The following is an 18,508-nucleotide window of genomic DNA, read 5'->3' on the forward strand; positions in this document are numbered from 1 at the left end:
TTCCTTCTGTGTTTTATGCATTTGTACATAGTATTTCCCTTGGTAGGAACTGAATGTAAAAATTAATGTGTAAATATTTGCTAAATTGTTATTCTGATGTTATATTACCAGTTTTTTAAATTCTATTTTTAAAGTATCAATATTATAAAAGTAGACTTCTATATAAAAATATTTCTATACTTATATACATCTTCTATATACACTTATTTATAATGTATATGCACATGTATATGAAAATGCATATATATATTTATATTCCATGTAATCATACATATATATATATATATATTTATTTATTTATTTATTTGCGGTACGCGGGCCTCTCACTGTTGTGGCCTCTCCTGTTGCGGAGCACAGGCTCCAGATGCGCAGGCTCAGCGGTCATGGCTCACAGGCCCAGCCGCTCCGAGGCATGTGGGATCTTCCCGGACCAGGGCACGAACCCGTGTCCCCTGCATCGGCAGGCAGACTCTCAACCACTGCGCCACAAGGGAAGCCCCATATATATTTATTTTTATCGATTTACTGCTTTTTCTCTTCTGCTTAGATTTTTACCAGTTACATGATTTGCTTGTTGATTTTTTCCCCCAGGAATAAACGAACTATCACAAACTCATGAAAACCAATAGAAACAACAGGCAAGATTTAGACAGAGTCTTCAAAACAATACACTGATAATTTATATTTTTAATCAAATGAGTTAATTCATAAAATAATTTACTGAAAGTAATGGTCAATTCAATTAACAGAGTTAAGCAAAGAACCTCAGGTTGACACCATCAAACAGTGCTGAACAGTTGCTTCAACACTAGCTGGTCATTATGAGACAGGAAATATCACAACAGAGGTCTGCCCACTTAATCACTGTCTTCAAGGGAAATTTTGAGGAATTTCAGTTTATAATGGCATTTCTTCCTTCCCTCACCTACATTTCAACCTCAACAATTCTCCACTATCCAGTGAACCATAGCCATGTCCTGTCCAGCAAGGTCTGTATTTCAGGGGTGTTAATCTTCATTGCGTGGTTTATCTCAGACCTAGGCATAGTGGCTGCTTTTTATATCTTTATTACTCTTTATGACATTAAATATTCTTTGTATTAAATTATTCTCTTTAAACTACTATGTGGTTTCTGTCTCCTAATTGGACTCTGAATTATACAATTGACATTTTCTTTAATCATTACATTTAAGTGATGAAAATTTATCATATCTCTCTGATTGCATTTTAAAGTCTGGATTAATAGAGAAGTCAAATAGAAGCAGGTAGGTCCAGTAAATAATCTATGACAAACAATCAATAGTTGGTAATGGCTTGGTTCAGCCTGGTAGTAGTCTGCCACATTCTGTATATAATTTGAAGGTAGGAAAAACAAGATTCACTGAGGCATCAAATATGAGATATGTTAAAAAGGAGATTTCAAGGTTGACTCCAGGTCTTCAGCCTTAACAACTGGAAAAATTATGTTACTTTATACCATAATGGTGGAGCATGTGAAAGGAGTAGATTTGGAGGAAAACATCTGGTGTTTATTTTTTAACTAGTTAAGTTTACATTTATATTAATTATGCAAGGAAAATGTTGATGACAATTGGATTTATGAGTGTAGACAGATATAAGTGGATAAATTTGAGATTCAATAATCAAAGCAATAAAACAAAGAACAGTTCAGAAGACTGACTTCTGGGACATTCCATCATTCAAAAGTAAGAGAGACATAGGAAACCAGAGAGTTAGTTGAAAATTGAACAAAATCTTGATCTAGAAGCACAGATTTAGCATGCAGGTCAAGGGAGAAAAGAATGGTTGGCCCTAACAAATGTTATTTATAGTTCAAATTATATGAGGGCTAATAAAAAGTCATTGGATTTTGCAATTTGAAGTCACTGGTAAGTTGACAGGAGCAATTTTAGTAGAACAATAAAAGCAAAAGTCTAATTAAAATGAGTGTAAGAGAGAATAAGAGGAGAAATATTTGACACTGGTTAACAAATATAACTTTTAAGGAGTTTTGCTGAGAAAAATGGTGGTGGCTCTAGAGAGATGAGGGATCAAGATAGAGTTTTCTTTTTTTCTTTTTTTAATGGGTTAGAATTATATATTAATACTTTGGGGAATATTTTAATGGAGAAGGAAAAAGTAATACATGAAAGAGACAGAGGAGAATTGCTATAGCAATATCCTTGAGTTGTCAGGGGACATAGATTCTGTTGAATAAGATAAGGGATTGTCCCTAGCCAAAGGCACTGAGTATCCATAGTGACAAAAGAGAAGATAGTAGGTAGGCATAGGTGAAGGTAGTAAGTGGGTGCAGTAGTGGAAACCTGGACATGTTCCCTTCTGATTACGTTTTCTTTACTGGTAGAAGAGAAAATAAGGCCATCATCTGAGAAGAAGGAGAGTGTAGGTGGATTTAGGAGGCTTAAAGAGATAGGAGAAAGAATATAATATTTTAGCAGGAGAGTGGGAAAGTACATAGGCAAGGGAAATGTAGAATGGGCCCACTTGTGGTTTGTAAATTGTGAATTTAAAGTGAAACCAGTCAGCAATGTTGTGAGTCTGTGGTGTAAGGGTTACATTCCAGACACCTTCAGTGGCACTCATGCAGACAGAATATAAATAGAGAGCTGCATTAACTACGAGTTGTATTTTTTAAGACCCTAAAATTAAATGATTGAGGGACAAGGGGCTTGCATTGGTGTGAATGCCAGTGTTGATAATGTTCATGAAATTTCAGCTGAGGAAGGAGAGAAGTGAAGACATGATTGGTTGAAAGACAGTGAAAAATGGTTGGATCCATGGTTCAATGTTCGTAAAGGTTTGAGGTACTGATGGAGTTGGGAAATTAGAGAAAGTGATCTGGAAACGTATGCAGTGATGTTTGGAAAACACAATGTTGGAAATTTAATATAGAAAGGTCACAGTTGAATGTTAGTAATGGGAAAGCCTACGACAATATTGGTAAAAATGAGATGACAAATGGTGGGAAAAAATAACCTCAGAGGCATGGAGTTCTAGATTATTAAAATTATTATCTCTGTGGATCGTTTACATGGTGATCCCTGAATTCACAGAGACTGACTTCCTGAGAAAATTCAATAAAAATAATGTATGTTAAATTTCATTTTTTCATTTGCTGAGCTAGTTAAGGGTTTCAGTTGCATACTGACTTACTATATTGCAATTTATTGACACATTTATAGCCTATGAAAAAACAGCTCGGAAATAGTCTTTTTAGTATGCACATTGAAAAGGCGATTCTTTTCTGCTCACTGAAAATAACCAAATATTACTCATGAGAGTCAGGTAATGTCTCTTCAGTGCAGATATAAATATATAACGCCATTTGACCAATGTTATTGTTTCATCATATAAGAGCAGTCAGTTTCAATATACGGTTTTTATCAATCTCATAAATTTATATTTAAATAAAAATAGAATGTATAGGAAACCAGGGACGTGCTCTAAAGGGAAATATACAAAAATAAGACAGGTTTGCCAATGTTAGGATTTATAGCCCACTATTAACCCAGTAATTAAACTTTTGGAAATGTGTTCTGTTTGTTAGTTCTATGTTCATAATATGTAGGTATTGCCATTTTTAACTAAGAGAATGAAGTGATTTTTCCACTGTGTTACTATATATGTTTTAAGTAATATTTCATAAATATTTGTTCATCCATAAGTAAAAAGATTCTAGTTGAAAGTAATGTCCTTCGTAATTTGCAATGAATTATATAATTTTCTAACATTAAGTCATTCTACTTTTTTCTCTTTATGTTGCTTGGGGGGATGTTCTACTTTATAACTTTTATTAGAAAATGTAAGAAATTATAAGATTCTTATATACAAGTATGCTTACCACTAAAGCTTTTAATAAATTGGAAAGTACCTTTAATATCCTGTTTTATTTAATTTTTAGTGTTATATTTAACCTATATGCTGAAAGAGTACCAGCATAAGCCAAATTTAATATAAGAGCAATTTGTATATACTATTGATAAAGACAATTGCATGTTATTCTTCATTTCCAGTTACCTTTAATAGCAAGCTGATTTAATTCAATACCAAAGAATTTTATTAAGCATACTGTATTTAAAGTACTTTGCTTGATGTAGGGAAATCCTTAAATGAGGTAAAAAGAGGCACATAAGTCATGGTGAGAGGTATTGTTGCAGATATTTAGTAAAAAGTAGAAAAAAATTAATCTTTGTTTGGGGAAGGCTTTTAAGCCTTAAAATTCATGAAAAAAGATAAAGAAACAGATGTTATGACCTAAACATTTTAAATGATATGCTAATAGTTTTAAAACAAGCAAAATTATGCAGAAAAATTCAACAAAATTTGAAAATTTTTGCAAATGAGGGATGAAAAATGTGTTAATATCTTTAATATACAGTTCACAAAATTCAATAAAATGACTGTAAACATTTCCCAGTAGAAATACTGTGAAGGTTTATGGAGGGAGATTAGTGAGAATCCTAGGGTTAACCGGAGGCTTCTCTTGAACTCATAAGATAGACAAGTGATAAATATCGTTCTTCAGTTTCGAACAGAGCTGAGAGACATAGTACTCGTTTTGAAAGGTAGCTTTAAATTTTAGTGAAGCAAATGTGAGGCCAAAAATATTGAAGACATGAGTGCTTTGTGGTCAATAAAATGTAATTACAAACAAGTAAAAGATTTCAGTATGTTTGCTCAATGATGGCAAATCCCAAGGTCATCTAACTGGTTCAGTTTATATTTTGGTGGGGGCCACTGATAATGTTAAGTTTTCATTCATGAGGTTATGATTAAAAGAGAAGACAGGGGCTGAAGAAATTGTCACTTAGAGTGATGACTGTGCATTGTAGTATGCACAAATTATAAATGATTATATTAGGGTTCTCCAGAGAACAGAACCAGTAGGCTGTGTATAAAGAGAGAGAGAGAGAGAGATTTATCACAAGGGATTGGCTCACACAATTATGGAGGATAAGTTCAATGATCTGCTGTCTGCAAAGTGGAGCCCAAGTAGCTATTTGTGTAGTTCCAGGCTAATTCTGAAGACCTGAGAACCAGACAAGTCAATAGTGTAAGCCCCGATCCAAATCCAAAGGAGAGCTGAAACCTATTGGCAGGAGAAGATGGATTTCTCTGCTCAAAGAGAAAGTGAATTCACCCTTCCTCTACCTTTTGTATTCAGGCTGTCAATGAATTGGATAATATCCACCCACATAGATGAGGGTGATCTTCTTTACTCCGTCTATAGATTCAGATCCTCACCTCTTCTGGAAACATCCTCACACACCCACCCAGAAATAATGTTTTACATGCTATTGGGGCATCCCTTAGACCAATCATGTTGACATTTAAAATTACCTATCACAGTAATATAACAAATATGATGTTAGGGAGATCTTGAGATTATTGAAGAGGGCTAGTTTGGAAATTAGTCTCAGGGTCTCAAATTTAACTTCAACAAAGCGAGAGAGTGGCATGGACATATATACACTACCAAACGTAAAACAGATAGCCAGTGGGAAGCAGCCACATAGCACAGGGAGATCAGCTCAGTGCTTTATGACCACCTGGAGGGGTGGGATAGGGAGGGTGGGAGGGAGGGAGACGCAAGAGGGAAGAGATATGGGAACATATGTATATGTATACGTGATTCACTTTGTTATAAAGAAGAAACTAACACACCATTATAAAGCAATTATACTCCAATAAAGATGTAAAAAAAAAAAAAATTATACTGGCTGTGGCATCTTGCTGGTCCAAGGTGCTTGAGATTAATCACTTGCCCTATCTTCCATTGTATATGTAGGGTGCTGGTACTGTTGAGTGTGACAGCTCACTTTCTGTGTGTTCACACTTGAAACACATTTATGAATCACTTTATTTTTCTACTAACTTATTATTTGAATATTGAATATTCCACTATTCATTCCATTTTAATAATTCTATTGTTGGCTAATTCACAAACATTTTCAACTGAATATGATCAAGTACAGTTTATTAGTCTTTTACCACTCTGCAATATTTTGTAAGATTATAATGTAAATTATTTGTTTTTTCCATGGCCCTTAACCACCTAGAATTATGGTTTCCAGATGTTTCTTAGGTAAGGGATTAAGCTTGGGATATATTCTTCATTTTCTTTTTCTGAAAGCTATGTTTAAATTTTAACAGAGCAGAGAGAAACTTGCCTCCAATAACTTTAGAAAAGTAATTTCACAGTATGACTCGTTGGTATTTTCCGAATTGATTTAGATTCAATAATTCAGTTACTAAGACCTTCAGTCTTGAATCAGTCCCTAGTAGTGCTGCTTTTGACCATCATAGATTCCAGGTAGTCTATTTGCTTGCCAAGTTTAATGTTTCATCGTAAATCTCTACCTTAATTCACATGGCTGACCCTGTCCTTTCTCAAAATGTTATGGGCTATCCTTACCCCTTATGTTTTGCCTCAAACTTCAGCACATTAATTTTCATCCTTTAAAATGTCCTTACTCATTTAGAAAAACAAAGATTTTAGGCTAGTGTTATAGTTTAAATTCTTGCTTCAATTTATTACAGTTCCAAGCAGTTCCTTGAATCATTCATGCTAAGGAGGATTACTGTCAGATTGAAAGCAGGATTTGTAATGCCAATAGAGGGAAACTATCAGAAATATGCCATTAGCTTTCCCTTCAATCCCTTTTAAATGAAAGTACAGAAGGAAAGAAAAATTGTAACACACAAAAATAAACAAAGTATGTCTTAAATTGTTTGTAATAGTTTTGTTAACTACTGATTACTAAAATCCAATTGCCATCTTCTCGGTGATTATAAGGACCCAAATGCTCAAGAGCTCTGTTTGTTGTAAATGCCACAGGGAAATGACTACATGAATGAGCAGACCCATAAAACAGCTGACAGATATTTTGTGATTGAATTGACTATAATTTCAATCAAAATATTCTGCATCCAAATAGGAAAAATAGTCTTAAGTGCCAGTAGGTATTTGAGGGTTGATTCATCTTGTATCTGCTTTCCTTAGCCAGGAAACTCCATAAATAAACATTAACTCTTTTAGTTCAAGTAATATATCCAGGAGTCCCTATTGGATTGTTAATACTATAATCAGTCACCACAACTTTAGATTAACTCTAATCAGCTGGATGCTCACCAAGATAGAAATGAAAAACATCCTAGTTGAATTTTATTGAGATTTCATAGGGAGAAAGGGGGACTCTAGCATATGGGTAGGTGTTTCCTTGGTAAGTATACACATGCTTGATACATGATTCTGATCAATAAAGAGATAGAAAAGGGCACTATGTATATGAATGGAATCTTTAGTAAGATGTTCTTCATTTTAACCCCAACCTTACTCCCTTTGTGTTCTAATGCTCAGACATGGGTCTTTGAAATTCTTTGGACTCAAAGACCTTTCTTGATTCTATTACACTGACCCTGAATGCTTTCCACTTATTTCAGCTTTGAGTCAATCCTGTTTGCTTTGAGTAAACCCACTGAATTATCTCATGTCCCTGATGTTCAACAATGACAATGACCAATCTGGTCAGGTCCACAAGAAGCGAGGTACTTCTGACCTACAAAATCATGACAAATAATAGCCTACTATAGAGGCATATTTTTGTTCATATTTACGTAAATATTTACATAAATTGTAAATATTTACATAAATTGAATATAATATATATTATATAAATTTATATATACACAAATAATATATATAATACAAATTAATTAAAATATAAATAAATGATCCACAAAGAAATATTTGGTTAATTAAAGCATGCACACATAAATGATGCAAACTTGAAAATAATACATGCGTAAATGTTTAAAAATGAAAACTGTTTATGAAATCATGGTAAACAAAATCCTCTGTTATAAAACTATACACATATACAGTCTCATTTGAATTGAGTATCTACAACAATATCTAATACATGGTAGCTACTAATACAAATTTCTTGAATTAATAAACATTTTAAACAAAGATTAGTAAAATAAAACCTTCCATTTATTTATCTAGCTTCATCTGTTCATTAAGAAAGGAAATATAAAACAACAGAATGATGGTAAGTTTTCTCTGAGTGGTGAGACTATGGGTGAATCTAAGGTTTATTGTCCCTAGAATTTTTTTGTGTTATCCTAATTTTCTATAAGCTTCATTAATTACATTTATTCTCTCTCTCTCTCACTCACACACACACACACACACACACACACACACACACACACAATCAAATGCGGTCAAATTGAGGACCATGAATAGAGGGGTATGCCACAGAAGTGAGATGTAAATGAAACTTTCTAGGGAAACCCTTAAAAGCAGAGGAGTTCTACAAAGCACTACAATACCCACACTTCTCAATGTCTCACCCGTTAGATTAGGTGTAGACAGCCTGCACACACAGTGGTCAACATTGTGAGTGAGAGGTAACCCACACAGATTATACTCTGTATGTAATGTTGCCTAAGAAATCAGCTTAAAATGATATGGTTTTGTTTTTCTCATAAAGCTATAGATAGACAGTTGATCTAGGTTTGGCTGGATAACTTTTCTAGCCATTTTTAATGTTACATGTCTGGTACTTGGTTGGTTGTCATCTGGGAAAAAAGAGGTAATTGGGCCATGTGTCTCTCTTCTTCTAGTGGCCTAGTTTATACATAACATCATCTTCTGTTAGAGATGGAAAAGATCAAGAACAGGAAACGGACATGTAAAAGGCTTCCAAGCTTTTTAGGGTATCACATGTACAACTATTCCTTTGAGCAAAGAGAGTTATATGGTTGCCTATAATGTTAGAGAATCAGGACTCTGTAAAGTTATCTGGCAAAGGGTATCTATACAGGGAGGAGTGAAAAACTGGGGTCATTAACATCACTCTGCCACAGAATATCTGTACAGCAATGGAAGCTTCTTACTCTGGAAACTGGCCTAGCTAAAGTGAGCCAGACTTCAGAGCCCATTGATAGTTAACGTTTACTCTCACGGGCTAACTCAGATTTGCTGGGTCGGGTCTGCTAAGTTATCAATCCTAAAAGAGTATATATAATAAATGAGCCTCCAGCTTTATACATCTGTGTCTTCTCTGTCTACTTTTGGTCCATGAACTCTCATTAAATATCTCTATTGACTCTGATTACTGACAGGTCATTGATTTCTCCAGTGATGTCTGGGGATGAAACATGCAAAAGATCCCATGAAGCTGGGTTGTGTGAGAAGTAAAGTTTGTAACACCATGCCAAGGCACTTTTCAACATGGATTAGGAGTTTTGTCAATGCTTGTGATAGAATAGTAAAAAGTTATTCAAACGCTTTGGCTCTATACAAGTCTTCTGGGGTTATATATATGTGTTAACTTGCAACCAATCAAGGTCTTCCACTTTACACCCTGAGTTCGGATGAATCATAGTACTGTTTATTTTTCCAGAACAATCAGTTCCACAGGGTTACTAGGATTTCCATTTTGTCATCATAAGCAACCTCTAAGGGCAGAGAAGTATGGCCGAGTAGCTACTCAAGGCAAGGTCAATGTCCACTTTCATGTATTCTATCTTTGGTCTAAGTAATATGAACTGCCCATCCATTCACTGAAGTTAAATAAGTTATCCACAAATCTACTGAAGTCAAAGCAGGCAAAAATGAACTGCACATCTATCAGCTGAGATTTAAAAAAGAGGAGTTTCTTTTTCCCCTTGAGGGAAAAAATAAGCATGCAATGTTCTTCAAATTTCCTTCATATCCCTCCTAATACCTATGTTTGAGATCTCACCCAACATAGAGGAAGGTACATCTGTTCTGACAAGACTGCAATGCATCAATCCCTTGAATTTTTGTAACTGGTATTTTCCCTACCTTCCTTTTGGTTGAATATAGCTAGCACTTTCGCATCTCATGAAAATATTTTTTTTTCAAAATATACCATGATTTTCTTCATGGTGCTCTTCTGAACCTATTTCTTCAGACATTTATGTTCGTCCATCATTATGCTCTGATGCTAGAAGAAACTCTAAATATACCTTTGTTTAAAATTGTCTTTCTTTTAAAATCAGTTCCACCAAGACTGTTATGTAAAACTGTGTAAAAGGGTCATTGTATGTATTTTTCCATAAGTGGATGGGGTGGACACATGCTCCACTGTGTCAGGAACCTGGGATCAGGGAACTCAGAGATGCCTGCTTTAGATTCTAAGATGATGTCAGCAAAGGTGTATATCTACCACCAAAGATCTAAAACAAACAGGTAATTTGAAAGAGAAGTAAATTTACTGCACAGGAAATTTCCAAATTGATAGGCTCCTGGTAAGCAGAGAAAAGGAGGCTAGAGTTCAATCCGTGAAGTATAAAAAAAGCAAGCAAACAAACATAAAAATAAAGAAGCAAACACAACCAGAATTCCTATACTCTAGGTCAAAAGGTGAAGGAATGAAAGAATTAAAGGGACAAGGGAAGCTAGTCAATATGCAACATGCTGTGGATGCTTGAAACAAATAGCAGAGCAGATGGACTGATCACACATACACATACACAAATTAGATTTGGCTGCTCTACTAGAACACAGATGTAGACAAGCCAAAATGCACTAATTTAAATATATAATTGATATGCCAATTTAGGTTAGGAAAAAGAATCATTTATAAAATGCTCAATTAAAACAAGGCAGAAAAAGAGAGAAAGACAAAAAAGAAACAAAGAACAACAGCAATAGATTAATCTTACAAATCAACTGCAATGAAAACAATTGCATGCAGGGCAAGGTATTTAGGATATCTTAGGCAAGGGTACATTAGTCTGAAGCATAGTTCTCTAGCTTCTCCTATCCAAAATGGTCAAGGCAAGTTAACATAGACTATCCAATACAGACTGAAATGTTTTCAGGAGATGTAGTCAAAGTTTAAATCTTTAACCCAGCAGTTCTGAATATATGCCCATGAACTTGACATGTAGGATGTTAACATCGATTAAGTGCTTCTCAAATGATCATCTTTAGTCCCTTTCATATTGGAAGTTAGAACTTTTGGGGGGGATGGAGAACATAAATCGAACAACTAGTATGATTTGAGGTGAATTATCGTAGGAAGGATAAGAATGAAGCAAAAATTCCTTAGTCCTCATTATTTAACACTTTGTATGAAAACAGGGAGTCTGACCTCACGGAAAATTGAAATTATACTGTATTGCTTTATTGATATATTACTGTGATCTTAAAATTGTGAGTTTTTTGCAAGCTAATTTGAGTTTAATGAGATTCAGAGAATATTATCTCAGTAATAATTTTCTATTTTGAAAAGGTTACATTTAATTAGAAACATGAAAATAACTAATTGAAATAATACCGATCACTTAAAGATGTTAAACGATAACATCTTATGCACCAAGCATGATTTTGATTAAAAATATGACCTTGTAGATTTGGAGCCATTTGAAGTAAAAGGGGTATGAAAATATACCTACCAAATTGTTATAAAGACACACAACTCAACTGAAAATGGGCAAAATATTTTGAACATATATTTACAAAAGAATGAATAGCCAATAAACACATGCAAAGATGTTTAACATAATTAGTCATTGGAGAAATTCAAATTAAAGTCAGAATAAGATAATTTTGCTTTAACAGCCAAAATGACTTAAAGTTTTATCAAGGAGGTGAAAAATGCAGCTCTTATTTTCACATTTATGTAGGAAATATAAAATGATACAATCACTTTGGGAAACATTTGCACAGGTACTGTCTAATGAAGTAAGACGTAGTCCTACTCAATATCCTGGCAATTCCACTACCAGGTATTTACCCAAGAGAAAAGAAAACATATGTTTACAAAAAAGGCATGCCCAAGAATGTACATGAAGCTTGTGTTACTTTTCTATCACTGTGCAACAAATTACCAAAAACTGAGTAGTTTTAAACATCTTCCAATTATTATAGTTCTATAGATCAGAAGTATGGGTAAGCATGACTGGGTTCTCTCAATGTTTCTCAAGGCTGAGATCAAGGTCTTGGACAGGTTACTTTACTTTATGGAGTATCTGGAAAAGACTACACTATCAATTTCACTCAGGTGAAACTCAGGTTGTAGGTAGATTTCAGTTCTGTGCAGCTATAGGACAGAGACACACCACCCCCCCTCCAAATTTCCTTGCTGGATATTATCCAGGCACTTCACTCAGCTCCTAGAGTCTACTCTTTGGTCTTTGCATGTGGTTCTTTCCATTTCAAGTGTGTCAGATTCTTCTTTAAATGTCTCTGATTTTATCTTCTGTTACTAGATGGAAAAATATCTCTGCTTTAAAAGGATCATGTGATTATATTTGGTCCAAGCAGATAATCTCTGATTTAGTTAACTCAAGGTCAACCGATTAGTAACCTTAATTACATCTGCAAATTTCCTCTTATCATGTAATCTTACATAATCCTGGCCATGAAATATCATCATATGCATAATCCTCAGGATTAGAGTGGAAAAACTGGGGTGGGGAAAGGCATTTTAGAATCCTGCCTACTACACAGCTTTATTCTTAATCGCCCAAAACTAGGAACAAAACAAATGGCCTGAAGCGAATGTTATAGAATTTTGTTATGGTAGCATACTTATTTTAAGTACCAAACTCTGTTTCAGTTATCAATTGTTTCCTAACAAACCCAATGTATGGTGGCTTAAAAGAACAGCAAACACTTATTTTAGCCATAAATCTGTTATCAGGAATATGGATAGGTCACCATGGGGGTCAGTTTTTAAGGTTGTGGCTAATAACTCCAAGCGTTAATAGACCTAGATACCAGAAATGGAAGATACTCAGAAATTGAAACAGTATCAATTCTGCAATATTCTATTGGTTATGCAGTCACAGAGGCCCAGAATCAAGAGAGGCAAACATATATCTCAACTGTCAATGAGAAGACTGTCAAAGAATTTTCAAAATTTTTTCTTTTAGATTGAAATATTTAATATATCAGATACTTTCAGAAAAAAAAGAACAGAATCTTAAATTTGCACAGGTGGTTAGAGTCAAATACAAGGGAGTCAAGTTAGTCAATGCCATAAACTATAGGGAAATACTTGGAATGAAGGACACAAAGCTATAAAAACAGTCATAGAAATTATCAACTCCAAACCTTTTAGTATTATTACAAAACAACAACAACAACATAAACTTCTGAGAAAGTCACCCTAGTCATTAAGATCCTTGGTATGTTTGATAATATTGATACAACTTCCTAGTCAACTTAGGGGGGGATTATTTATTTTTCTGATTGAATTGGCTAATTATTCAATGTCATGCTGCTATGCTTTTGTGCCATTTGCAACTATAGTTGCCTATAGTTTAATGCATATTATGATTAAATTAAAATTGGGACTATGAATGTGATGACATATTGCACTTGTGATTATTACTATCTTACATGGCAAAAGAGATTTTGCAGCCATAATTAAGGCTGTTAGTTATCGGTAAGGTTGTTATTTCCATGCATATATTAGAATGATATTGAACTGTTTCCAGTATGTAGCTGTGTGAACCATTTTTAAAGAGTAGGGAATTAAATGGAATCTGACTCCTTTTTTGATGTTTGACCGAGATATCTCTCAAGCCCTACTATGCTCCTTTCTTCTTTTATGATATCTGGATGAGCTATAGAAAGCCTGGATCATCCCCTACCTTGAAGAAAAGCCAGCCTGCATGCAGTAACCCTATGCTAGTCCCTGCCTCTAAAAACAATAAAAAATAAAGTCACTCCTTTCTAAGACATTTTTTCACAATACTTGTGTTTCTGTCCTCCTCTACTCACAAAGTCTCAATATATGAGCAATGAATCTCTTCATACACTCTTGGTGAATGTGTAATATTATCCATCTTAGCATCTGAACCAATTTTGGGTGGGAAAGGGTTGATCCTACCCTCAGTAGGCAACCACAAAGCTGTATGCACAGCAAGCAGAGTCTTAGAAGATGACCACCACTAGTGGTCTTTCTTCTCTTGCTTTGGCTGGCCATATGGCTCCTGTCGGTTGGCATGCTTGTACTTTGAGCTGCTGCCTATTGACTATCTTGTGTTTTTGCTCTGTTGCTGCCTGTTTGCAAGCATGTACTTGGAGTTGTGCTGCTTTGTGCCCTATTTGCTCACCCTACCAACCTACTTTTATAGATTTAATCCAATGACCCAAGAGTCAGCAAAATTGGCTGGATTTCAGGCAGTCACCTTAGCACTAGAGGATTCACTGACCATCAATGGACCCCATCAGCATAGTTTTGCAGACTCTTGGGCCATTGACAATGGTGTACAATCTGGTCCAGCTATAAAACTTCTTTAAGTTGCTCCTTTGAGGTAAAGAACTCTGTTAATTTCTTGTTAACAAATTAGCCTTAATTTAGGGCTAACTGTATCTGTCCTAAATACATACACACAGGGCTTCCCTGGTGCCGCAGTGGTTGAGAGTCTGCCTGCCGATGCAGGGGACGCGGGACCGTGCCCCGGTCCGGGAAGATCCCACATGCCGCGGAGCGGCTGGGCCCGTGAGCCATGGCCACTGAGCCTGCGCGTCCGGAGCCTGTGCTCCGCAAAGGGAGAGGCCACAACAGTGAGAGGCCCGCGTGCCACAAAACACACACACACACACACACACACACACACACACACACACACACACATATATATCAAGGTCAAACCCAACTCTGCACATTCTAAAGCAATAATAATACAAGGCATCAACAAGACGCTCTATATCCTCTTCATTGTTCAAGTCATCAATGATAGTGACCAAGGCATATATTTCACATCACAAAGTGTAGAATACTCAACACTTGCACAAGGCATGCAACAGAACTTTAACCTCCCTTACTAGTCTCAGCTGCAAGTCTCCTGTACTCAAACAAGGTCAAATTTAACCATCAAGTTTGAAAGAGAGTCTCACTTAATTTTTGATATTTAACTATTGACAACTTTCAAGTCCCACCATCCTCCTTTGCCACATATCTGGGCAAGCTGAAAAGAAATTCCAGATGTGCACTCCCTTGACACCAACAGGGAAGGTCAGACCAGGCAAACCTGACCATTGCACCAGGCAAACCTGACCTTGGCCCCACCCTCTATCTCACACTCACACACACATACAAACACAGGCACACACATGCCACTTGCTCCTTTTTGCACTAGCTTGGATGCCTTCCCTACTCTATCAGAAAACCTCAATATATGCATAAGAAATCATGATATCACTTAGATGTGGAATCTAAAGAAAAAAATGATACAAATGAACTTATTTACAAAATAAACAGACTCACAGACATAGAAAATAAATTTATGCTTACCAAAACTGAAAGGTAGGGGGGAGGAATAAATTAGGAGTTTGGGATGAACAGATACATATTACTATATATAAAATAGATACCCAACAAGAAGCTACTGCATATCTCAGGGAACTATATCCAATATCATGTGATAACTATAATGGAAAAGTATCTAGAAAAAAATATATATAATATGGATAACTAAATCATTTTGCTGTACACTTGAAACACTGTAAATCAAAAAAAAAAAATCTCTTCATAAGCTCTTGGTACATGTGCTACAACGTTCATCTCAACCTCCAAGTTAATTTTGGATAAAGGGTGGGGTCAATACCATCCTCTGTATGGCAACCATGAAGCAGAAGTCCGAAAGATAATAAATAGGTACACATCACTGAGCTGGTTACTATACAGCTGCCAAAAAATACTTCACTGTAACTCTTCCATTGCTGTTAATCCATGTATTGTTGTAAGACTATGGGGCTGTTAATGGGGCACGTTTATTTTCTACGTTTTGCTGAAGTCAATTCCATAAAGCCATAGTTTTTGGTATAGGTATAAAATTAGTAACTGATTAAATGGATATTTACTTAATATGTACAGTATTATATAATGCACATTTTAAATGCATTAACTGTAAAAGTTATCACTGAATTTTTTAAAAGCTGGAAATAGATTGCTAAGTATTGAAGAGCACTCAAATGCAGAATGAGTACATTACAGAACAGACATGAACATTGCCAAATTTAAAATAACATTAATGATAAGTAGATGAGTGCATAATTTATAGGTTGGAGGACACTTAGGTTGCCTCAATATCTTGGCTATTGTAAATAATGCTGCTATACACATGGGGTTCATGAACCTTTTTGAATTACTGTTTTTGTTTTCTTTATATATATACCCAGGAGTAGAATTGCTGGATCATATGGTAGTTCTATTTTTAGTTTTTTGAGGAATCTCCATACTACTTTCAATAATGGCTGCACCAATTTACATTCCCACCAAGAATGTGCAAGGGTTCCCTTTTCTCCACATCCCTGACAACATTTGTTATTTGTAGACTTTTTGATAATAGCCATTCTGACAGGTGTGAGGTAATATCTCATTGTGGTTTTGTCAATCCACACCATTTCTATTAAACCCATACCAGTTATCAGATACTGCCAGCTGGAGATAGGAAAGATAAATAGGACATCATTCCAACAACCATGGTCACACTGCTCATTCATTTAAGGGCTTCTTACTAATGTGTTTGCGTTATAATATTAGCAGGGATGAGGATTTGCAACAGAGATCATAGGTCCCTCACAGATTAGAATATTTACTATGTGACCCTCGATAGAAAATTTGTCAGTCCTTACTGTAGACCATGACAATAAGCTCTCACACCTTAATTCATCCTCATTATAGATCCATGTACCCGGAAATTCAGAATTAGCATGTGTGGGGCTCTGGAAAAAGATTTTAAAGAGCACAAATTGATTCTGGTATTTCTTTTCTCTGTCCCTCTCCACCATATCAGCTGAGGATCTCTGAGTTAAATGTACAGTGTTTAGAGGATCAGTGCTAGCATGCTCTGTAAAATGTAGGAGCAGCAGTAGAATTTCACTCTGAGGGGTCTATTTTGACATCCTCATAAATCTCTAAGGGGTTCAGTTCTGTCTGGCCCACATTTAAAAAATGAAGGAAAACACATAAAGCTCTCTCCTAACTCCAGCAAAATTTTCCGAATATAAGAAAACAAAACAAAACTTACTTTCAAAAGCATTAGCTATAGCTTTAAATATTTATCAACAGAATTCCTCTTATCAATAATTTGCTGCAAAAATATTGAAACACAAAATTAGCCTCTAAAGTGGATAAAATTCCCTTCTAAAAGACCTTAGAAGCACACGACTTAGAGAATGCCAGGATCCATATAACCATTAAACATAAATAATCTTACAAGCACACATAACTATGTATCATAAATTATATAAATAAGAATAGATAATCTTATTTTACTCTTCATCTTCTGACCTTTGGAAATGTTTCTTAGGTACATTTAGCTACAACGTGGTAAAGCATGGAAATAGCCAGAATCTGAATTACCTATATTAGTCCAAACATTCTAAATTTTGCCTTGGTAGCTCATCTCTCCGTGAAAGGGATGTAAAAATTCTTACTACCTCTTATTAATTATGAATTGACAGTATGATATGTTTTACTACCCAACTCTCACATCAGTGCAAATTTTTGTAATGTCCTCACATTTGAAAAGTAACATATTATGTCCAAAGTAATTTGTTTGTATCTGTGTGTGTGTGAGATAGAGACAGAGAGAGAGAGAGAGATGGTGTTTGCTTCATTTTAGGCTTCTATTATATTTCTAATCATCCTTTTTTCTAATTAAATTGAGATGTTTTTAATAGGATCATTAAATAGAAAGAAATTGAGTGCTAAATAATAAATAGTATTTCTAGGAAAGCTGACCTTTTCCCAAAAGCAGAAAGTAAGCAAAATGGATGTTATTTTGTTAACATTTCTCAAAATGATAGAGTTAACCTTTTATGGAAGATGGCAGAAGTCTGAGCAGTTTGCATCTTCTCACAGTGTAGCTGCAAAGTTTCTAATGTCACAGAACTAAGAGAGAGCAGTGCTATCCTCAAATACTACTATGATGTGTTTCCTTTCTTCTAGGGATTAGGTGGGGATAGGGATGAATCAAATTTTTAAAAGCTCTTTTCCATTCTTTTTTTTTTTTTTTCCTGCATTCAAACTTTAGTCTCACTATTCTTCATCTGAATTTTCTTTAGTAACTGTTAAGGCTTTGAACCAAAGATGTAGGTTTATTTAAAAATGTATAAAGTAAGGAGAAAACATATAAATTGCTTTGTAAAAGTAGGAAATGGATCATATATTTTTAACTAAATATAAACAATGATATACATATGTACATTTACATCTATAAATGCATGTTATTATTTATATTTATTTCTATGATCCTTACTAAAATATGAATTTCTGGAAGATTCTAATAAAGCCATGATGAGAGAAGACCAAGAAATAATTTTTTGAGAACAAAGTAAGGACAAAAGTAATGTAGTAAAGGGAGAGGAAAAAACTTTTTTTTTGATCACAGGCTGACATTTTCGAGTATCATACACTGAGAGAGAAATGCAATGAATTATATAACTCTCAATTTTCAGTGGAAAGAAAAAAAAAACTTTGTTCAC

Source organism: Neophocaena asiaeorientalis, unplaced genomic scaffold (genome assembly GCF_003031525.2).
Source record: "Neophocaena asiaeorientalis asiaeorientalis breed wild unplaced genomic scaffold, Neophocaena_asiaeorientalis_V1.1 scaffold220, whole genome shotgun sequence".
In the NCBI taxonomy this organism is placed as follows: Eukaryota; Metazoa; Chordata; class Mammalia; order Artiodactyla; family Phocoenidae; genus Neophocaena; species Neophocaena asiaeorientalis.